At 34.4% G+C, this 25,522-nt stretch overlaps 1 pseudogene; it reads left to right on the forward strand.

Annotated features, from left to right (window-relative positions):
* The window catches only part of LOC147581664 (putative ATP-dependent RNA helicase DDX60), a 60,240-nt pseudogene that overhangs the window by 15,208 nt on the left and 19,510 nt on the right, over positions 1–25,522 (forward strand).

Consider the following 25,522-nt stretch of genomic DNA (forward strand, 5'->3'; position numbering starts at 1 on the left):
ATTCACACTTACCTTATATTCATTTTATTGCTTAAAACTCTCTAGGTCCAAGTTATTAAAAGACAAGATTTGACACTTTTGACAATTATGCTAAAGGAAACCATTCGATGTCTGTGCCAGGATTACATGACTTAAGAGAGCATAGACAAGTTCATGAGAGAAAGAGGGAGAGGCAGAAGCCCATCTCGGTTTTGCCCTTGCTGGGGGTTCGATATGCTCTGTGAAATAGCCCCTGATAATTGCAATAGGTTTCTTCCTTTATGGCTACTGTATAAAAGAGTCTGGAAGCTCTTGGCTAAATCAGAACTTTTCTCTTCATCTAGAAGGGACTCAGGGTGTTCTTTCTTCTCTCTTTCCATATGAGAACCCTTAACTGCAGGCCTTAGAGATGCACTGAGAAGAGAGATTCAGATTGCTAATGTTGGAAAGTGTCGTCTCTATTGTATGACCCATTTTTCTCACTTTACAGATGAGGAAACTGAGGCTTAGTGAAATTAAGTAATGTGTCCATCACTGGATGGCTTATTTGATTTTTTAATAAAAAATAATCATCTGATTTCACCTGTACAAATATATCACATTTATATGGCATAGATTGTTGTTTGTTCGCTGTTTCTGGCTGTCACATCAATAAGCACTGGGTGATATATTATACATTAGGAAAACTTTAAAATGGAACCAGTGGGAACCATTTAGGTGAAAAATACAGTTGATCCTTGAACAACACAGGGATTAGGTGCACTGTCACCCCCACCACTCTGTGCAGTCAAAAATCCAAATATAAGTTTTGACTCCCCAAACCTACTGCACTGTTTTTGCATGAAAATTGTTCCAGACATTAGTTCACTTTAAGCAATGTTTTGCAGTCTTGTCAATAATTATTGAAGAGCAGATTGTATATTTTAGGACTTAAGGCTCTTGTTAATCAAGTGGTAGAAACTGTCTGTAATTTATTTACCAAAGGGCTACGCAAAGGATTAGTGGTGTGTGGAGTTTCTACAAGAGATTAGTGTCATGACACCTTGAGTTGTCAGGTACGTCACAGACATGTACATGTAATGGATAATAACACATATTATGGCACTCCATTATACACTTAAAGGCTTTACTACAGGGATGAATTAAATTCACAATCACCCTGACAATTATATTTGAATGGATTAATTATAAGATTTTTCTTAATAATTTGGTCAACTTTCAAATAATTATATTTTCTTTTAATGTTTTATTTATTTTTGAGAGAGAGAGAGAGAGAAAGAGAGAGAGAGAATGTGAGTGTGGCAGGGGCAGACCAAGAGAGAAACACAGAGCTGTCAGCACAGAGCCTGATGCGGGACTTGAACCCACGAACAGTGAGATCATGACCTGAGCCAGAGCTGGATCCTTAACAGACTGAGCCACCTAGGTACCCTTCAAATAATTATGTTTTCTATACAAAGTAGAATGCTTTTCTTATCTGACGTTACAACATGAGTAAGCAGCTTCCTCTAATGGTGACGGTTTCAAATTGTGATGATCTCATATTCCCAATGTCCTATGTGCAAGAATATTTCTTAATGAAATAAGCTTAACTCCTTTTGAATGTATCAGTGGCAACATGCATCTATTACACAAATTCATTACATTTTATCACAAAGGAGATGGTTGTTTTAATGGAAATGTCAATATGCATGTTCTGTCTAAAGTATTTTATTAATGTTTAAATGTTTAAATGTTTAGAAAACTTAAGTTTTTTATTTTTAATTTTTTTTAAAACAAACCAATGTTTCTCTATTCTTTAAAAACAGTTATTGGTGACAGTGCCTCAGTTTTGGAAATACTCTTGTTATCACAAGAGTAACAAAACTGGCAAAAAGAATGAGATACGTCATATTTTATGGGGTATGCTACCTTTCAATGCCATTACCCCAGCTAAAGATTTTTTTTGTATATAAAAATATGTAGCTTATATATTTGTTTTTTAAACTTTTTAAAAAAAATTTTTTTTAATGTTTATTTATTTTTGAGACAGAGAGAGACAGAGCATGAACGGGGGAGGGTCAGAGAGAGGGAGACACAGAATCTGAAATAGGCTCCAGGCTCTGAGCTGTCAGCACAGAGCCCGACGAGGGGCTTGAACTCACGGACCGCGAGATCATGACCTGAGCCGAAGTCGGTCGCTTAACCAACTGAGCCACCCAGGCGACCCTGTAGCTTATATATTTAAATAAAGATGGCATTCCTATGGATGGAAATTAAAATAAATATTAATTTAATTATGGACGGACTGTCTCTATATACTGGTGGTAAAAGGTAAGTCTGGAAGCAGTTGGGAATCGGGGCGAGAGAGAAAATTCTAGATTAAGAGTAACAGGAGCAGAAAAAAAGGATCCCAGAAATCAGTGGACACACCAATGACCAATTAGCAAATACAATTTTTTTTCTTTCTTTCTTTCAGCTAGAGAACTTTTATCACACTGAACTGGCTATCTTTTAAGGGATACTTTCCTCTTTACTTATTACCAGGTATATAACCAGGTATAGTGATATTTACTTATTACCAGCTATAATTAGACATGTTTTTTCTGTTTGTTGGTTTAAAATGCGTCATACTCTCAGTCTGCATTAGTTTGATTAATTCTATTAGGAAGTAATTAAAAAAAACAAAATAGAAAGAAGCAAACAAACAAAAAATAGACTAAACAAGTAAACAAATAGGCAGGTTGCAAATTTAGAAAGATGATATGTAATTTGAATATTACTTCTTAGTTCTTTTCTAATGCAGGTGTTGAAGGTTATCTATTGATCTTCAATTACTGCATTAGCCACACTTGAAGTATTTAATTTTTTAATCATTCAGTTTAAAATGTCTTTTAATTTCCATCATGATTTATTTTTGTTCCACTGTGTATTTAAGAACTATATTTCCTAATTTCCGAAGTTACTTTTTCTTTAAACTATCTTTTGATTTTGTATTTCTAGCATAGTTGCGTTAGGTCAAGAATTAGTCTTATATTTTTCATCCTTTGCAGTTCAAATTAATAAGGGATTTTCATGGTGGCAATACATGTTGAGGCAATGAGATAAGCAAGCATTCTCAGTAGTACTTATAATAGCATAAAATATATGAAGTAGTCTGGAATAAATCTTTAAAAACATGTGCAAGCCTTTTATAAAGACATCTTTAAACTTTACCAAGTGATATTTAAATATATATATTTTTAAAAAGAATAAAAGTATTTAAATACAGATACAGAGAGGAATAGTCCATGTTTTTCTATTGGAAAATTCAATATTATGATTATAGTTGCCTGAATTTTTAGCTCAGTTTAGACACACATATTATTAGGCCCCCAAATTGTTGTATAGATTCAGTACAATAACAATAAAATCTTCCACATTTTTTCCCCTTGTCTTTCCATGTTGTGGGTGGGGGTGGGTAGGCCTGATGGGAGGGAGAAGTTGATTACCTGATTCTGAAATTTACCTAAAAACACGAAAGAACCAAAGTAGCGAAGATACTCTTTGAAAAAGAAGATCAGGTTGAACAAACTTGCTCTATCAGGTATCAGGATTTATTCTAGACCTGTGATAATCAAGACAGTGTCTACGGAAACCAGAGATAAACATATAGACAAAATGAGCCAGAGAACCCAGAAACAGAACCGCACACATTTTATTTAAGACAAAAGTGACATTGCAAAGGGTATTGGAAAAATTGGGAATCCATATGAAAAATAAATAAAATTAGATCACCTCTTCACATCATATACAAAAATCAAACCTACATGGTTGAAAAGCATAAATGTGAAAAATAAGTGAATGAAACTTTAGAATACAATATCTGGGGGTACCTGGGTGGCTCAGTTGGTTACGCAACCAACTTTGGCTCAGGTTATGATCTCACTGTTTGTGATTTGAGCCCTGCGTTGCTTTCTGTGCTAACAGCTCAGAGCCTGAAACCTGCTTCAGATTCTGTGTCGCCCTTTCTCTCTGCCCCTCCCTCCCCCCACTCATTTCTCTTTCTTAAAAAAAAAAAGCATTGAAAAAATTAGAATATAATATCTGAAGAGAATATCTTCACTTCTTAGGAGTAAAGATCTCTTTGTTTTTGAAAGAGATCATGGGGGAGGGGCAGAGAGACAGAGAGAGAGGGAGAGAGAATCCCAAGCAGATTCTGTGTTGTCAGTGCAGAGCCTGACATAGGAGCTCCATCTCACAAACCGTGAGATCATGACCTGCGCCTATATCAAGAGTTGGACACTTAACCCGCTGAGCCACCCAGGCGCCCCAGGAAAGATCTCTTAAATAAGACCCGTAAAGCACAAACTATGAAAAATAGGTTAGCCAATTTGACTATATTAGAATTCAGAATTTTTATTCATCAAAATATTTCATTAAGATCATGAAATGACAAGGCACCGAGTGGAAGGTATTTGTAACTTATAACGGTCCAAGAACTCTCATTCAAAGTATATCAAAATTTCCTTCAAATTATGAAGGGAAAAGTTACTCACAAAAGATTTCCAAGTGTCCGTTTCTGAAAAGGAATTCTCCTGAAATACAAATTAAAATTACAATGAGATACCTCCACCGGATCAGTAAAAATTAGAATCTGACCGTATCGAGTGTTACAGAGGAAGGAAAGCAGCAGGAAAACTCCTACGCTGCCGGCAGGTGCTGCTTTGGAAATCGTTCTGACAAAATCTGATGAAGATGGCGATATTTGATGAACAAGGAATTCCAGTTCTGATTATGTACCCTAGGACCAGAACAATAAGATTTAAGATCTTCAAAAATGAGGCAAGTAAGACAATTAAATTAGCACAGCATAGAATAATTGTGGTTTTAATTAATGAATTATTTATTTATTTAGAAAGAAAGAGAGAGAGAACAAGTGGGGAAAAGAGGCACAGGGAGAGGGAGAGAATCTTAAGCAGGCTGCATGCTCAGCATGGGGCCCAACGTGGGCCAAGGATCCCACTACCCAGGGATCATGACCTGAACTGAAATCAAGAGTCACAGTCTCAGCCAACTGAGCCACTCAGTCGCCCCAACAACACAGAATAATTGTAACATTATATTGAACAAAGGAAGCTAGACACAAAAGAACACATGCTATGCAATTCCAATTATAAAAACTTACAAAACTGGCAAAATCAACTTGTGGTTTTTTTTTCTGCATACACACACACATACGTATATGGAGAGAAATGTAATGAAAAAGGAGACATAATTTTTTTTTAAAGTTTATTTATTTTTGAGAGAGGCAGAGACAGGACGCGAGTGGGTTAGGGGCAGCGAGAGAGAGGGAGACACGGCATCCGAAGCAGGCTCCGGGCTCTGAGCTGTCAGCACCGAGCCTGACGCAGGGCTTGAACCCACAAGCTGTGAGATCATGACCTGAGCTGAAGTCGGACGCTCAACCGACTGAGCCACCCAGGCAGCCCGAGACATAATTTTTTTAAAGCAACACAAATTTCAAAGAAGGGGGCTATTATAATATAGATCTCTGAGGTGCTGGGAACATTTATCTTGATTTATGGGGATGTTGCTTTGTTAATCTGAATATCACTTTGTTAATACGAGAGTCTATATTTTCTACAGTTTATTGAATGTTATATTTTATAATAAAGCAAAGATTAAAAAAGAATACGAAATTGGTATCAATCTTAGATATGAATAATTACATTGGACAGATCGCTATACATAAAATTATAACATCTATTGCTATTTTAATGTTTACTATGGGCAGTTGTTCTAAACAATTTCCAGCTATAAAGCTATTGACTCTTCAGAAAAATCCTGTGATGTAAGTAGTATTATTTTACCTACTGAATTGAGGCAAAGAGAGATGAACTTTCCCAAACTCATACAATGTTAAGTGACAGAGCCACGGGTAGAACGCGGGCAGCCTGCTTCCATTTCTGTGCTTTAAATGCTCTGTCACATTGCTGCACAGAGATACAGAGCTCTCTCTACATGTTAAAAGATGAAGTTAAGTGTTCTCAAACATTACGATGAATTTAAAAGCTACGAAATGTTTATATAGAGTTATTTTAAGGCTTTTTACGTCTTTGGTGGTTAAAACACTAGTGACTGATTCTTACCAAGTTCTCATTTCATCATTATAAATTCTGTATTTGTCTCTGATTTATCATTCTCCGGCACGGCAAACACACTCATGATTGTTGCACTTTACTAAAATCACTTTGTTATCAATATATTTTTGGTGTCCTTACATGCTTTTCTCTTTCTTTTTTCTTCCTATTTTGAAGAAAAGTCCTTTGAAACCTTATCTTTACTTCTCCACTGTTCCTGTTTCATAGTGACCTTGATTTTTCATAGTAAAAATCAGAAATAAAGCATACACATAAGATTTTTGAAGCTGAGTTGTTTTTCTTTTCTTTTTCTTATTCTACTACAGATGCTCTATGTAGAGCATAACATACATAAGGATCTAATTTTGCTAAATCAAACTTTATTATTAGTTGAGAATTTTTGCAGAAATTATTTAAAATCAAGTCTCATAAAGTCGTTCCTATGTTCACATGTTACTACTAATTGTACATATCACTGTGGCAAACTTATAATGAATCATTTCACTTATCTTGCCTTTATTTATAGTCACAGGGCTCAGGCTTTCCTCTAGATTTCTGACTAGTATAGAATGAATGCTCTAGGTACCTTTGCAGACTAAGGCCTGGAGTAGTTAATTGATTCCAAATGAATTTATTTTATAATCATTTTTGTCTGTGTTTCAGTGGGATATTTCAGCCTATGTTTCAGTTTTTCATTTTGTCTGTATTTACTCATAAAGAGTAAATGTTTTATTTTGTAGAGTATTTTTTCATATTATTTTCTTTTTATGACAATCTATAATTTAGCCAATATTTCATTTGTAAATAAAAGTTAAAAAATGTGTGGCTTTTTGTTCATTTGTTCTCATTTATAAATGTTATTACCCTGGCAGGTAATAGTAGTTTAGCTGTCATAATGCATGATACAGCAAGTCATTTCTCAATATATTATTGGTAAAGTCTCAAATCCACGTTAATTCTTCTCAAAATCATGTTGGATTCTTTGACCAGCTTTGTCAGTGGGTGAATGAAGTACTGAATGTGGAGAGAGAAGGGAGTAATAAATTCTGGTAGCACATTTTGGAAGAAATTGTAACTGATTTTATGTTGAATCAATTTAACCACGTTGTCAGTTTCACCGTCTGGGGGAAGAAATCGGGGCAGAAATCGGAATAGAAGTTTGGGCACATCTTCTTGTTATGATTTGGTGTCCCTCCCTGGCACTCTCTGTTAGTATCAGTCATCCTGAACATCTCACTGAGTAAGCCTGAGTTTTACATTCATTTTTATCACTATTAATAGACATTTAATTGTATCCAGTCATGAATTATTTAAAATAATCTCTAAAACCAAAACAAACCTCTCTTCAAGATTTGTTTTCCCTGATGGTAAGTGATATCCTGAAACCAATATTGGACTGTATGTTAACTAATTAAACTTTATATTAAAAAAAGACTTATTTTCTTTAAATTTGGTTGGTTGACTAGAAAGCATTTTCTCTCACCCTTGGATTATATGTGGTTTCCATACTTAACCTGATTCCTCCCGAGCTTTGTGTGAGATACTTTGATACTTAGGTTCTCAGAAAGCAGCAAAAGGCACTTAGTTTAGAACCACCCTTTGCACACTACTTTTCTATGCAAAACATCAACAAATGTTTTCAAAATGAGACAACACGTACAGTGGAAATGGATATACCCACTATATTTAGTCAATGCATTTCTTAAGGAATTTCAAAGTATCAGTTCTTGATATAAAAAGTAACAACTGATTAAACTGTGTGAACACAAATACAGTTTTTAATGTGTTCAAAATTAGAGGAGATTCTATTCTTTTAAAATCACCTTTTAGGGGCACCTGGCTGACTCAGTCAGTAGCACATGCGACTCTTGATCTTGGGGTCGTGAGTTCAAGCCCCACACTCTGTACAGAGCCTACTTAAAAAAAAAACTATTTAAAAAATCACTTTTTAATAATGTTTCTTAGCAAACAAATGGTATCCTAGATTTGTTTTTCTGTGACAATACCTATCTTTTTCTGCTGTTATAACTAGGCAGTTGGTGTTAATTAAAAGATACTGGCAAAACATTGAGAGCACAGCGGAAAATTCTAACTCATCACACATTTTGTGTTTGATGAAACAACAAAGAAAAAGAATAGAAAAACCACTGTACAGAGTTAAACTGGGTATGACTATCGTAACCTGGGAGAAAAGCTCAGAATTACTGAGCACATTCTATGTGCTTGTGACAGATTAGAGTATCTTATACATTTAAAACAAGTTGGTCTTTACTTAACCTCTGAAAGGAAATCAATTTTATTTTAATTTACAGAGGAAATAAAATAATAAATTAATTCTAGGAGATTAAGTAACATGTTGAAGTCCGCACAGCTAATGGTGAACCTATTCAAGTTGAAGATTAAGCTCTTTCCAAAGATAATCTATTTAGAAAAAAATGTGGCTCCTGCAAAATTTCATGTGGTTAAGAATAATGTAACAAGGATGTTTCACACCTTATTTTATAAGAACAAAATTAAAGTAAAAAACCTGTCTGGAGGGAGGTTTTGGCATGTTGAGAAATGGTTGCTTTGAAATCCCTTATTTCATTTGTGGCCTAGAGCTATGCTCTCATTCCTGTTTCATACCACAAGAACGTCATTTCTCATGTGTTTTCTTGATGTGTGGATTATTCGTTGTTCTTCTACATCTTGCCTTTGCTTTTCAATCTCTTTATCTGGAGCACCTTTTCCTCCACATGTGAGCAGACTCTATGTATTCATTATTTCAATGACATAGTCTAGAGGCACAGCTCAAATGCTTGCCACCTTGATTCTTTCAGCTCAAGGGCCATAGTATATCCTATATTATGACATTTTCTACTGCCTATTGTGTTTTTTATATGCTTTATTTTTTTTGAAAAATATCTGACATTTTAAATATATAAGTAAATAGGCAATATTATTTATATACTAAGTATATATATTTATCTATATCATGGTGTCTTATATTTTATATGTACTCTGAATATTTTACTACTGAATGAATGAATGTTGCTATATCTTATACACGTATGACTATTTCCATGAGGATTCTCTGAAGTAGTATACAAATCATAGTTTTCTGGCTATTTTCCAATGAAAAGCTGAAAATCCCTATGTAACATTCATGGTTTTACTTGACAAATATTAAAGTACCTAGAATGTGCCAGACCCATTCTAGTCCCTGGAGACAATAGGAAACAGATTCTTTGTTTCATGGAGCTTAAATTTTAAGAGCATAGTGATTAAGCAAGATGTAGAATAAGTCAAAAAAATACATGCATAAATTTAAAAAATAGCACGTTAGGTAGTACTTAAAAAAATTCAAGTGCAATATTAATAGAGACATATGGAATATCAGCTTCTTAAATTTAAAAAAAATGGACAAGGGTCAAAAGAGGACACATATTCTTTCTGTGGCCTGGTAATATTCTCAAAGATAGGGAGATGATATAACATTAATATTAATAGTAATACCTAATGTTCTTAAATAAATAACTGTATGACTATACATAGATTATATTTCACAGAGGCATGCTTTACAATAATACACAGAGAAATAAATTAGAAAATAATAATTATTGTTTTTTTTTTTTGTTTTTTTTTTTTGTTTTTTTTTTTTCCAACGTTTATTTATTTTTGGGACAGAGAGAGACAGAGCATGAACGGGGGAGGGGCAGAGAGAGAGGGAGACACAGAATCGGAAACAGGCTCCAGGCTCTGAGCCATCAGCCCAGAGCCCGACGCGGGGCTCGAACTCACGGACCGCGGGATCGTGACCTGGCTGAAGTCGGACGCTTAACCGACTGCGCCACCCAGGCGCCCCTAGAAAATAATAATTAAATACCAGGAACTGAAAAAGAAGTTGTAGATTATAATTGAAAATTAAGACCAGGAGGAAAAGTGGAGCACATACATGCAGCAGAGGTCACTGAACCCTCTCTCAACTTTCTTCCCTCTGCACGGCACTGGTTCTAGTGTTTTATTGACAATGGGTTCATGCATTGCTCTCTCTAGGACTTCTGGTAGTTGTAATATCGTAATTACATCATTGCTTCGAAAGCAAATAGGTCTTAGCAGTCATTTCAATCCTCTCTTTGCAATATATTATAAAGAACAATACAATGATGTGTTCCCTAAAGGATAGGAACTTTCTCTTTGAACACTACCACCCATGTGCTGCACTTACACTCAACCATGTAAGTAGAAACCAATTTGGAAGTAAGTATCCAGTTTGTTAAAAATCTGCATATGGGATGTAACATTAATAATTTTCTATTTTATAGCTTTTAGGTAGAGAAATATGGAATACCTTTAGACCCTTGATTTTCTTCTTGGGAAACCATATTGCTTTATGATGCTATGGTATACCTTTGGCCAGAACGGCCAAGAATGCAGGTGTGTGTATAGATATATTCTATGGCTGACATTTCTAGTTCTTTGTCTATGCCAGTCCATCAGGAATAAACATATTGGTGAATGGTATATCTTCTGGATTAGATAAGAACAGCACATTTCATTGTTAAGAGGATAAACTCTAGAACTGGGCAAATTAGTTATATTTTCTATATATGCATTTTTCCCTGCCAATAAAGATAACAATATCTATTGTATAGAGTTATTATAAAGATTAACTGAGTTGTTTGTAAAGTGGTTACAATAGTGTCTTGCCACATATAGTTTTAAAGTGAACATTTTAGGAACTTTAATTTCTTTTCTCTCTAAAGCTAACTGCAATATTAAAAAATAATGTGTGTTGGTAGGTTCTAATGAAAGCAGAATCATATGCAACCATTACTTAGAGAACAGACCTGTTAGCCTATATGCAGTTAACTGAATATGGGTGGGTATTGACTGCTTGAGAGATTTACTTCATAGTAGTATAAATGGAAAACTTTAGAAACATGATGACTTCATTTTCCTTGGCATTTGTGGTTCTTTATTTTCAAGGATTTGGAACCTGAAGAATTCGGCTGCTTCAAAAATAAAGTAGTCATTGAGAGGGCAGATGCAAAGAAATACGAAAAGGAACTGAAAAAGGAAAGGATTTACTGGATACAGCTGGACCCAAGCAGGGTAGTTAACACCATTAGAACTTATTTAAATAGAAGTTTAACATGGAATGAGTCAGACTTCTTCATTTAGCTTCAAGAGAATCACTCATAAAGCTCTTGCGGATTTGAAAATGGATATCTCATTACCATGCTTTGCTTTTCTACCTTAAATTTAGTTAGCTAGAGGTGGAAAGGCAAAAAATTATTACTTACGTCCTAGCTTGGACAACCCATACACGCTGGTACCATGTCCTTTTTGAATCTGCACTTCAGACAATAAAACTCAAGTTGGGGGGTACCTGGGTGGCTCAGTTGGTTGAGCGTCTGACTTTGGCTCAGGTCGTGATCTCATGGGCCATGACTTTGAGCCCCTCATCTGGCTCTGCCCTGGTAGTGTGGAGCCTGCTTGGGATTCTTTCTCTCTGCTGCTCCCCCACTCATGCTTTCTCTCAAAATAAACTTAAATAAACAAGCAAAAAACCATTGGGCTATTGCTTTTCATAGAAGGAGGAGTTCCCTGATTTGTGATGCCACTGGATCATGCCCTGATTTTCTTCGCCAATATATTTCCAAGGAAGACCTTTTGTCTACTTACTTGGAAAGGTAAATGCTCAGTTTTTCTCTGTGACCAAAAAACTGAATATATAGGAGGAGTGTTAAGAAGTATGCTATTTATCTTACTTTAGGCTCTATTCTTTGATGATATTCCATTAAAAAAAATACAAATGACAGTTTACTTTTTGAAAAACAGGTACTACAATATTTTAATGGCATGAGCAGTGTTACCCAGGGATAACTGAAGGGACTACTAGAAGGAAAAGAATATGGATAAACACATTCATATATGCCAACATGTAATTGATCACTTGAGACCCTAGATTATGTTTAAGAGGTAATCATTTTTTGATCAGCATGGTCTCAGGTAATGGAAGATGTATTTCAATCTGTTTCTGGATCCCATCTCCTCATGCCATGTGGGAAGGAACCCATTTGTTTCTTTTTAAATTTTAATTGCGGGGACGCCTTGGTGGCTCAGTCGGTTAAGCTTCCAACTTGGGCTCAGGTCATGATCTCGCGGTCCGTGAGTTCAAGCCCCACGTTGGGCTCTGTGCTGACAGCTCAGAGCCTGGAGCCTGCTTCAGATTCTGTGTCTCCCTCTCTCTGACCCTCCCCCGTTCATGCTCTGTCTCTCTCTGTCTCAAAAATAAATAAACGTTAAAAAAAATTTTTTTTTAATTTTAATTGCGTACTGACTTGGGCATACCACCTGATCTGCCACCTGATGTCAAGAATTACTATTATATTAAATAGACGTTTTCAACACTAGCTGTTTATTAAAGTCACCTGGGGAGCTTGGTCTCATTTCTAAAAATTCTGATTCGATTGGCCTTTCCTGGGGCCAGGGAACAATGTTCTATGAAATTTTGGTGTACAGCTACAGGTGAGAATCTTTGGTTCATCGTTGCCATTATCTGGCATTTAATACATCGGGATGTATAGATGTCAGCCTAATCTGACTTAATCCTCTTGACTCGCCATCTCTTAGGAGGTGGCACTTTTAGCCTCCAAATAGTTCCATTCAATACCCTCTCCAGCAGACACTAACCATAAATTTCCTTCCCTTCAAACTTATGACATGTCTCATGGCAATAAACTGTGACATTCAGAACATGAAAATCCTCTTATTATTTATTGTTATCTTGTCTAATAACTTTTGGTTGGTCAATTTACATTCTTTTCACCTAACATTCTAGTTTTAAGTATTTCTTTTTTAAAATTGTTTAATTTTAGATATTCTGTTGAAAATATTCATAGACCAAAAGTGTATGAATAGGATATCAGTTGAATGAATAAATGAATAAAATTCTCTCTTTATTTATTACCAGACATCCTCTGGTATTACAAGTCATGGTACATTAGACTAAATTCTGCTTTCAATCAAGATTTATGTGGCCAGCTTTTTCTGTCACGATATTTTCATTCTAAATTCATTTTTCGTTGGGAAGATGCTTATAAATTTTTCCCAATCATTTTACTAGATACGCCTGCAGTTATTTTGTTTTTTTAGTTATGTTGTTTCTTTGTGGTTTGATATGGCTTTGATTAATGTTATAATTTTACATGATGGAGATGTCAACACACTTTCCAATTACGAATTAGGTACCTCTCAACAGGTATGTAACAAAGTCTAAGTTGATATACTTTAGTCTTAGAGTTACTAACATTTTTTTTGCATTACATCTATAACGATCCTTGGCTTCTCTGTGGTTCATGGAAGGCAATTTCTTCAGTAAGTCTAGTTTTACTATGCTCAAAAAGAACTTTCATTGTAGGTGTCATTGTTTAAAATTTCTTTTTCTTTTTCTTTTTTTGTATTTTTCTTATTTTTCTAGTTCATTTTCTGTTTTAAAATTTTTTTAAGTTTATTTTTGAGAGAGAGAGAGAGAGAGAGAATATCTTAAACAGCTTCCACACTCAGCATGAAGGCCAATGAGGGGCTTGATACCCCAACCCTGGGACTGTGATCAGAGCCTAAATGAAGAGTTGGACGCTCAACTGACTGTGCCACCCCATGCCCCAAAGATTACTGAACACCCCAGGTGTTTTGTAGAATATGCCTTGATTGGAATTTATCTGGTATTTTTCGCATGATTAGACTAGGGTTATGTGTTTCTTGAAGGAAGACCACAGAGGTAATGTGCCACTCTTATATTAAAAATCAAGGGTATGACTACTGACATGACTTACCACTATTGATGTTAATTTTGGGCATCCGGCAAAGATAGTATTTGTTAGATTTCTCCACTATAAAGTTACCTTTTATTCCACTTTCCCTACTATCCTCTTTGAAAAAAGTCACTATGTACAGCCCACACTTAAGGAGTAGGTAGTTCTATCTCTCTTTTTTTTTTTTAAGTTTATTTATTTTGAGAAAGAGAGAGAGCATGGGAGCAGAGAAGGGGCAGAGAGAGAGAGAGAGAGAGAGGGAATCCCAAGCAAGCTCTGTGCTGTCAGCATAGAGCCTGATGCAGGGCTCAAACCCACCAACCATGAGATCAGGACCTGAGCCGAAATCAAGAGTCAGACGCTTAACTGACTGAGCCACCCAGTTGCCCCAGTTTCACCTCTTTATAGTTGGAGTATCTATATAAATTATTTGGAATTCTTTTGCACAGAAAATGTATCTTTTCTCCTTCATTTATTTATGTTTCCAACATTTATTTTTACCAGTATGGACACATAGATATTTATATTATGCTTTAGATTATGGTTCAGTGCTACTTTACTTTTTTTATTGCTCAACTTTCTCCAGTTTTGGCCATTGGGAGCTCTTTCACTTGCTTCCTGAATTTCTTTGCCATGCTTCCATTATCGTGTTGTTATTGCTGCTGTCATTGTTGATCACTTTTTTACCTTCTAGCAAAATAAGATGCTGTAGGCTCACATTTTATATCTCTTGTCCCAGTTTTAGAAATATTCTTTTCTCCAAAGAGAACTGAATTTTTTTAAGGCCAGTCTGAAAAACTGTTACAATCAAGAGGAACCTAGTAACACATGTCTACTAAATGTAAAGTGATACCCTGGATGGATCCAGGAAAAGGACACTAGGTAAAAACTAATAAAATCTGAAAAAAGTATGAACTTCAGTTAATAATCCAATATTTTTTCATCAATTGTAACAAATGTACAGTACAAATTTAAAATATAATAGAGGAAATTAGATGCAGAGTATTTAGCAATGCTGTGTTATCTTTGTAAATCTAAAAAAATTTTAATATAGAGTTTATTTAGAAATATGTTCCATACATTAATTAAATGATGTGTTCTACAGGTACTGGCTGTACTTTTCTGTAAGAGTTCTTAGTTTAAATTTGTTATATATATATATATATATATATATATATATACATATAGTTGTTGTTTGGTCCTCTATTAATTACTGAGGGTAGAATTATTAAGAGTGGAAAGTGTTAAAATCTCTTACTCTTATTGTAAATTTTTCTATTTCTCTTTGTAGTTCTGCCAGTTTTAATTTATATGTTTTAATATAAACTATATTGTATAAGGACAAAATACATTGAAAGCTCCCTGAGGAAAAATGAAGAGATTACTATAACAGAATGACATCTGACTTCCTGAAAACAAAAATGGAAGCCAGAAATAAGTAAAAATTTACCTTTAAAAACTAGAAGAAAATAGGGGAACCTGGGTGGCTCAGTCGGTTAAGCGTTTGACTTCAGCTCAGTTCATGATCTCATGGTTCATGAGTTCCAGCCCATGTCAGGCTCTGTGTTGACAGTTCAGAGCCTGGAGCCTGCTTCAGATTCTGTGTCTCCTTCTCTTTTTGCCCCTCCCTTCTGTCTCTCTCACACTGTGTCTCTCTAAAAAATAAACATTAAAAACAATTTTTAAAACTGGAAGAAAATAAGGGTCAACTTCGATTTTTACACACAGCAAAACTATTCTTCCAGAATGAGGGCAAAGTGGAAAATTTTGGACTAATAAAAACTAGGAGTGTTCATCATCTCACCCAATCACTAAAATAAAATTCTAGACAATTCAGGCCAAATTAAAGTAATTTCAGGAAAATAAAAGGTGGTCAAATATACACAAAAGAAAGATTCTAGAAAATGGTAAAAGTGGGTACAATAAAACATTTTTGTAACAAATGTTTTAGTAAATATTTTTATAAAACATTTCTTACAAAAATGTTTTACTGTATCCACATTTACCATTTTTATTTAGATAAAATAAAAATGTTTTAATGTACCCATATTTACAATTCTCATTTTCAAATAACACCTTGAAATAAAAAAAGACATAAAATATGTTATAATAGTATATGCTTCAGAAATGGAAGTTATTTGAAGTAATGTTCAAAGGGAGGATAAAATTATTGATCACTTTTTGACCTTTATAAGATAAATACAGATTATATAAATTTGTCAGTACCCACTTAAAGAACAGAATTTAAGTGTATAATGTCCAAACTACAGAGGAAAAATAAATAACATGAGAAACATCTAAATCAACGGAAAAGTAATCAAGAAAGCAGACAAAAGTATGTAAAACACAAATAGCACAATATAAAATCGTAGCTAGGTAATAAAATCTATAAATTATATTAAATATATATTATGCATATAAACTTAATGACTCTGATAGAACTTTTTAAAAAACGTGATTAACAAAATATCCAACTAAGCTTGATTGTTTGGAACATATTTAAAATGTGAGAAAAGGAAATGATTGAAAGGAAAAAAAATGCACAAATAACCAAAAGAAGGCTGATGTGGTTATGTCTATATCAAATAAAATATATTTTAAACGTGTATTTATTATTTATTTTTGAGAGAGAGAGCGAGCACAGGAGGAGCGAGAGAGAATCCTAAGAATCCCATCGCAGGGCTAGATTTCAAGACCATGAGATATTGCCCTGAGCTGAAATCAAGAGATGAATGCTTAACCGACTGAACCACCCAGGTGCCCCAAAATAAAATATATTTTTAAGATGAACTATTTGTTAGAGATACTGTTAGTCCCGCCATTAGAGAGGTATACTTATTTAATATTTTTACATAATATCACAAAGTCAAAAGAAGAAAGCCTAATTTTAAAAAAGCACATAGAATTAATAAATAAAATACTATATTGCTAAACTTATGTGGTACAGCAAAGCTAGTACTTGAGGAAAATGTGAGACTGTAACTGTTGTCCATTTTGAAGGGAAGAAAACCTAAGAGAGAATCAAGACAGAACATAAACAACCTCAAGTAGGTAAGGTAGGGAAAAGAGAGATTATAGCTGATGGCTTCAGTTTTTTTTCTGAGAAATGTGAGTCAAAATAGCATTTCAAAATTGAAGTAGGAACGTAAAAAATCCCAGGAGCCATCCTTTATTCATATATCTGATCTCTCCTGAGAACACTATTCCTTACTCAATGATGCAATCATATGTTGTCCAGAATAATTTAAAAGTCTCCTACCAGATCATTCAGCTTTCATTCATCACCTCCTAAAATTAGTTCATAGAGAAGCCAAAACAATCAAAAATATTAACCATATCATGCAACTCCCCTTTCTCTTAAAATCCAAGTTCCTCACAGTAGCTTTTTAAATGCTTGATATAACCTGGTTCTTGCTTTGCTTCTGATTTTATTCCCTACTCATTTCTCGTCTTAGAAATCTTTCAATGTAAACTTAATACTCCTTTTCTAACCTATTGCTTTTATTTCTGCAAAAAGAAATGCTTACCGAATGACTTTGATTTCACATTATTTTTAATCTGAAAATGGTAGGTAATTGCAATATTAAGGTAAAACATTAAAGTGAATGTAAAGCTCTATGAGGCTCACAATTATTTATTCCGAATGAAAATGCAGTTTCTATTTTTGGTGACACTAGCTTCCATTGCCTGTTACTCATAATTTCAGGGAGTCTGATCCAGTCAACATTTAGTGGCTATGTATACATCTATGTATTTGTATGTTAAATTTGTTTTTCAGATTTTTTTCTATCTTCCACCCATAGGAAGTAACGACTACTTCAACCCTTGCTTTGTAATATGCCATTAAATCTGTTGTTTTAAAGAAGATTCTGTTTATCTGGATGCCTTGAACTTTGACAGGTATTTATGCTACATGCCTTTTGTTACAGTTGTATACACTGGATCTGGAACATCCATTCAGTGAGCCAAGATAAACCAATGTCTATTCTGAAACATTTGGAGACTACATAAAATATTTGAAAATGGGTTCTAGATATATGATATGAATATGATTATATTTAATGAAATTTTAAGCAATCATTGGCTAAATAGATTAGCTTTCTTCACAATATTCTTGCTTTGGTACATATTATTGAATTTAAAAATACTATGAAGGAGAGGTAACCATACCTTTGGAGTTCCCAATTGGTTCCAGGCACCAATGATTGTAAATGGACTATCTACAATGGTCTCAGTTCAGACTGGTTTCTAGAAATACACTGGGAAATAAGATGAAAATTGCCCTGCTTACAAGTGATGATCTTCAAACAGATACTACTAAAAGAACAAACGCATTTTAATATTTGTAAAATAAAATGTTTTAAACTTTGCTAAAATTAATATACTAAGCAACAAAGAACTCTTTCAACATTTTTGAAATCTAATATTCCATATGATATAGGTAAGTTAGACATTAAGCAATTAGAGAGACAAGAAGTGAAGTTATTCAAAAATTATGTGATCAGCTCTTTAGATGTCCAGTCGTGCAGGAAGATGTGGAGAAGACCATCTAGGAAATGTGTTCTTCTATGATATTCTATTACCTAAGATAGGCTCTTAGAGTCTAATGTGAGCAAACTAAAGGGTCAATTTCCTCTAACATATCTTTGGTTCTCAGACTTATGGTCTTCATTGCCAAAACAGATGACAAAGAGTTGCCAAAGCAAAGGGATACTGTTTCATATTATTTAAATTACTTTAATTAATATAATTATTTCAGCTCGATTTTATAATAAGTCTCATAAGATGATGGGAATAAAAAACAATGTACCGTAAATAAACTCACTGTGACATTTGATTCTATTTTACAGTACCCTTATTCAACACAAAAGCATGCTTTTAACTTTCATGCTTTCAAGCATATGGAAAATTAAGCCCATGGTTTTTCTGTTTTAATTACCCCTGGGCTCTGCATATATTAAAAAAGAAACTTTTTCTATAAATATATATAGTCTAAAGCCTTTTAGAAATTAAATTTCAAAAAAATAATTAATGGCTCAAAAATATATAAGATACTGAAATGTTCACAATTCTTGTTTCAACGTTTTTGCACCTTATGTTTACTTTTCACTGTCATGCAGTTGTAATTATTCCTCTCTCCCTCTAATTTTTTTTTTACCATTTTCTGTTATACACACACATTTAATATAAAACATTATGGAATACCTAATTATAATAAAAGTACTATAATAATATAATAAATAGTATATTAAAGCAATATGCAATGCCTAATATAAAATGTGAAAATATACCATACATTGTATATAGTATATAAGTAGATATAATAACACGTTTTGTGATAGAAATGTTTAATTGTCCCTTGGGGTATTACATTTGGAAGGCACACTACCAGAATTGCTTAAAATCTAACTTGATATTTTGATATATGTCTGTGTAGCTATTATTAGTTGTCCAACATTTATTGATATCCTTCAAGCAACCAAAGATCAAGTTCATGTTAGAATTTTGTTTTATATATTCTTTGCAATTCTTTGTCACAGAGGTAAGATTTAAATCTATTTTCACTAATTTAAGGTGTTAGTACAAATTATCTCTACTAATATCTCCTTTATTAGTTTATTTGTTTGATATTTCTTATTTGTTCGATATTTCTGAGACCAAGAGACTGAGTTTAACGTGATAAAATTAATTTCTAGGAATACATGAATCAAGAATGTTTTCCTATTGGATATTCTGGACTCGTGTCCCATTTGTGCCACCATGAACCTGTGAATTTTGTTTTAGTAAGCTTGCTGGTGAAAGGTTTATTTCACAGGTTGTATAATCCAAGCAACATAAATGGTAAGCAAATAAGCTTTTCTCATACTTTTACTCATTAGACTCTGTGCACAAACACACACACACAAACACACACACACAAACACACACATACACACACACAGACCACATGTGTGTATTTACATACAGCCATACATTCCCCAGAACTGCATTTACTTTGGACGGCATGCCATTTTTTAACTGCTTTTTCTTTTTTTTTAAGTTTTTTTTTTAAGTTTATTTATTTTGAGAGAGAGAGAGAGAGAGAGAAAGCATGCTTGAGGAGAAGAGCATGTGTGCCCAGTGAGGGAGGAGGAGCGAGACAGGGAGAGAGAGAGAGAGAGAGAGAGAGAGAGAATCTTAAGCAGGCTCTGCTCTGTCAGTGTGGAGTCATATGGGGCTCAAACTCACAAATCTTGAGTTCTTGACCTGAGCTGAAATCAAGAGTTAATCAAGAGCTTATAACTGAGCCACCCAGGTGCCCAACTGTTTTTTCTTTTAATGCAGTTTGAAAATTTTTCTTATTTTTGTTATTAAAGAGGTTTATGGAAATATTAAAATATTTATGAGTATATTTGTAATGTTATGTAAACATTCTTAATGACCATTTAATATACTTTACATTTGAAAGAATAAACACTTGAATAATAAATATTATTCTTCTGAAATCACAAGGCATTTTAAATATATATTAATTGATATAAATTTCAATAATTTATGTAAAGTCACCAATTTTATCTTTTTTTGCATCTGGTCATACACATGAAAAATAAGTCTCTGTGGTATCCTCACATTTAGGTCCTAATCATTAGCCGTCTTGTAGTAAAATATGAAGGTAACAGTTCAATGTCAAATATAAACCATAGGACTATATTGGAATCACAGTGTTGTCACCTGTAATGATTTTATTTTTTTTAATTTATAAATTATTTTTCCCTTTTCCATAACTTTTCCATAATGACATCAACTAGAGAATAATAAAGTGGATATGATCCAAACTCAAATGCAGACAGCTGGGAAGAGGAATATAGAATTAATATTCTATTGTTCATTTTATTTTTGGTAAATGGCCTAAATTGTTAGAATAATATAAAAATCATTAAAATAATATTATAGAACATACCTTAGTAACTACTAGATCAAACCATAAAACCTTTAATCTGTTTGAGTCTATATTTTTCCATTAAAGGATCCTACAAAGTAATCGTCAGTGAATTTTACTTATTTTATAAATATTGTGTGTATTGTATCACAACATTAAAAGAATAAGAAAAACTGAAATAATTTTTCCTATAATTCTATCGGTGTAAACACATCAAATTAACTTTTTTTTACTTGAAATCTGGAAGCTTCATTCTTAGTGTTCTTCATTTTTCCAGTAGCGGGAGGCAGCCGTGGCCTGTTTCCAAGTACTCACATTAATATGTGTTGTGTACTCATTCATTTACTGTCTAGTGATTGAGTGGCTATCCGCGTGGGCATAGCACTCTGCTAAATACTGTGGCAGATTGCAAATCAGGAATCAAACATAGGTTTTCCGTCAAGGAGATTTTGTTCCTAAAATACTACAAGGTTTTGGGTATATGCAAATGTAGGAGATAAATACTCCAGGGAAAGAAAATATGAGGAACAAAGTCATGTCAGCGGGAGCTCTAGTGAGCTCTCTTTTGACTGTAACGTGTGCCAAGAGAGAGTGAGTGGGCATAAACATATGGTCTGGAATGGCAGATAAAGAATTTGGAAAGCAGCATACGGTCTTCACTCCTTAGCAAGTTTTGAACAGAGGTAGAAAAACTGAGTGGAACAAAGAAGCAGAAGGAGGATTTGAAGCCTATGATAGAATCCCATGGCAATTGTAGAACTAAGGCAAATGGCTATTCATTTCCCCCTCTACATTCCTACAGCTAACAGTGGGGACAAGGAGGGGCACCTGGGTGCCCCAGTCCGTTGAGTGCCTGACTTCCACTCAGGTTGTGATCTCCAGGTTCTTGAGTTTGAACCCGGCATCAGGCTTGCTGCGGTCAGTGTGGAGCCTGCTTTGGATCCTCTGTCCTCCTCTCTATCTGCCCCTCCCCCGCTTGCTCTCTCTCTCTCTCTCTCAAAAATACACATTAAAAATAAAGAAAACAAAACATTAAAAAAAAAAAAAGAAAACCAGCAATCTGTGTCAATAGAGGGTCAATTAGTTTGCATTACTATAAGGTAATATTCTAATTTATTAAGAATTTACCAAAGTCTGAAAGTGACTTTTTCAAATCTGGTTTACCTTGAAAATTTAAGTTTGGGTCTTAAGAACTGGCTCAGGGTATTTCTAAAATGACGAATTTTGTTCTTTAAAGTTTTGAAAAGTTAAACCCTTTATTTTGAACAGGCCAAAAGACATTTTCTGAAGATGTGATGCAAGCTTTAGTAGTGGTGTTAGCAGGTCTTTTTGGAAGAAAATGTCTTCCTCTGTGTGTGAGAAACTTTAAAAAGAAATGTTCTCATTCAGTGGTAAGAAAAATATATACCCCAACTTTATAATTTCATGTAAAATCTTTCCATTATAACATGTACTACGATCGTATTTTCCTAATAACAAAAATTTTGGTGTCATTAGTTACTTTTGCTTCATCCTGCCCCAGTCAATGAGGAAAGATTGAAGTCTTCTTTAAAAATGAACAACTTTAGGGGCGCCTGGGTGGCGCAGTCGGTTAAGCGTCCGACTTCAGCCAGGTCACGATCTCGCGGTCCGTGAGTTCGAGCCCCGCGTCAGGTTCTGGGCTGATGGCTCAGAGCCTGGAGCCTGTTTCTGATTCTGTGTCTCCCTCTCTCTCTGCCCCTCCCCCGTTCATGCTCTGTCTCTCTCTGTCCCAAAAATAAATAAACGTTAAAAAAAAAAAAAAAAAAATTAAAAAAAAAAAAAATGAACAACTTTAGGGGCGCCTGGGTGGCGCAGTCGGTTAAGCGTCCGACTTCAGCCAGGTCACGATCTCACAGTCCGTGAGTTCGAGCCCCGCGTCGGGCTCTGGGCTGATGGCTCAGAGCCTGGAGCCTGTTTCCGATTCTGTGTCTCCCTCTCTCTCTGCCCCTCCCCCGTTCATGCTCTGTCTCTCTCTGTCCCAAAAATAAATAAAAAACGTTGAAAAAAAAATTTAAGAAAAAAATGAACAACTTTATTTCTGATAGAGATTCTTAGCAGCAAGCTAGTAACATGATTTTTTTTTAATTACATTAAAGATGATCTCAGGGTACCGGGGTGAATCCATTGGTTGAACGTCCAACTCTTGATTTCGGCTCAGTTCATGATTCCAGGGTTATAGGATCGAGCCCCGTGACAGGCTCAGAGCTGAGCGTGGAGCCTGTTTAAGATCCTCTCTCTCTCTCTCTCTCTCTCTCTCTCTCTCTCTCAATCTCTCTCTCACCCTCTGCCCCCTCCCCCATTCGTGCACTCTCTCTTTAAAAAAAAAAAAAAAAGATTTCAAACAATATTATATTCAATAGTGAAATAATAATCACAGTAACATATATATTTGAAACAAGACATGTTTCATTTTAACAGCCATTTGAAAATATTTTTCTCGGAATTGTCATTGTCAAATGTCAAGAAGTAAAAATGCAATGTAACTATTGGAAAAGTAAGGTTAGTGAGCATGTGGTAGGGTATTTTAAAGCCAGATAACTAGACTCCAGCTCTGCCACTGAGCATAGAAATGGCCTTAAGAAAATTTCTTTATCCAGGCCTGTTATTATCTGTAAATTGGGGAGCATAATACTATCTGCTTCAATGGATTGCTGTGAAGATTAAATGAGTTAATATATGCACTTGGTGCTTTTAGCTCTTATTTTCATAATTCCTGTTATTTTCAGATGAAATGACCGGCTACTATAAAAAGCCAAAAGAATCAACAGAAAAGTGATTACAATTAATGACAGTTTAGTAGGTCTTCAAATGCAAAATAGGTCTAATAAAATGTAGCTTTCCCACATACTAAAGTTACAAAGAAAATATAATGTAAAATAATCTTACTAACAATAAAAAATGGAAATTCATATGATACTATTGTTCACTTGTTAATTTGGCAAGATTGCAATTAATAGTTATATTGATAGGACTGTAAATAGATATATCCTTTAAAATATTCTTTAACGTAGTGTTTCTACTTCTTAGAATTTATAATAATTATATAATCAAAGATACACACAAAAAGATTGATGTAAAAATTTACCTCATTAGTTTCCTAAGGCTACTGTGACTAAGCACCACAACCTGTATGGCTTAAACAACAAAAATTTGTGGGCTCTCGGTTCTGGAGGCCAGAAGTGCAGGCATGATTGCTTCCCTCTGAAGACTGAGGGAGAGTGTTCCATGCCTCTCTCCTAGCTGCTGGTGTTTTGTTGGCAATTTTTGACATTCCTTGGCTTATAGTCACATCAGCCCAATCTCTGCCTTCATGTTCACGGTGTTCTCCCTGTGTGCATGTCTCTGTGTCCAAGTTTCTTTTTATAAGAACACCAGTCATATCAGATTAGGGGCCCATCCTTCTCTAATATGACTTCATCTTGACTAATTATATCTGCAATGACCCTATTTCCAAATAAGGTTACATTCTGAGATGCTGAGGTTTAGGATTTCGACATGATTTTTTGAGGAATACAGTTCAGTCTATGACATCATGCTTGCTTATAATTGAAAATTGGTGCTACCTACCACATCCAACAACAACAACAAAAAAGGTTAGATGAATTTTAGCATACCTATATGTGGCTATCTTATATGCAGCCACAAAAATTCATCTTTGAGAATAATATTCTGTGACATTGGAAATGCCCTAGATATTCTGTTAAGCATAAGCATTAGACCATAAAAACTGAATACTACAACATAAATGTGTCTATAGAAGACTGGAAGGAAATACTATATACCAAAATCCTTATGGCTCTATCTTCCTGTGTGGTAGGACCACAACTGACTTTAATGTTTATATTTATACTTTGCTGTAAGTAATAGTATTCATACTTAGAAATATACTTCCATCCAGACTTTTAAAAATATTTTCACTCTGTGTCTCACAGACTTTGGTAATCTACTTTTGTTTCAAATATCTACATTCATCTACATTTCATTGTTACTAGGTAATTCTAGATGATCTTCCCAAGGACTTTGCTACAGTGGCAACTGTGGAACTCAATAACATAATTAAAAAGAATTTTGGTTCTGGGGACCATGGGTGGCTCAGTTGGTTAAGTGCTGATTATTGATTTTGACTCAGGTGATGATCTCACACTTAGTAGGATTGAGCCCCGCATGGGGCTACGTGTTGCCAGCTGCTTGTGAATTCTCTCTCTCCTTCTGTCTCTGCCTCTCTCTTTCTCTCTCACAAGATAAATAAATAAACTTAAAAAATATTTTGGTTCCTTCCTCCTAATGATTTCTAAGTTGACTGACATGAAAAAAGCATACCAACTACCTTTGTCAAAAATTGATGATATTGTGAATGTCTGTGAACAGAATGTGAGGTCAATAAAAGAAATAAATGTAAATATTTTGAGATAAAACTAAACTTCAGAAAATGAGGACAAAACTATTGCGAATAAATACACAGGAAACAATCTTTCAGCTCTATGCTCTAGAAATTTTATACTAGAAAGGACTTATATTATTTGTAATTAACTAAACCACCATGGATTTGACTTGACATTAAATGTGTAAAATATTTCTATGTTTTCTAGTGTCATTATAAGCTAACAAACCATTGCGTGGTCTAAATTTATTCTAGAATATCTCCTCTCCTATTGATGCTGTTTGCCTTTTAGTAGATAATGGCATTCTTAACTAGTTAAACT

This window comes from Puma concolor, chromosome B1 (genome assembly GCF_028749965.1).
Source record: "Puma concolor isolate L17-30 chromosome B1, mPumCon1.1.hap2, whole genome shotgun sequence".
Taxonomy (NCBI): domain Eukaryota; kingdom Metazoa; phylum Chordata; class Mammalia; order Carnivora; family Felidae; genus Puma; species Puma concolor.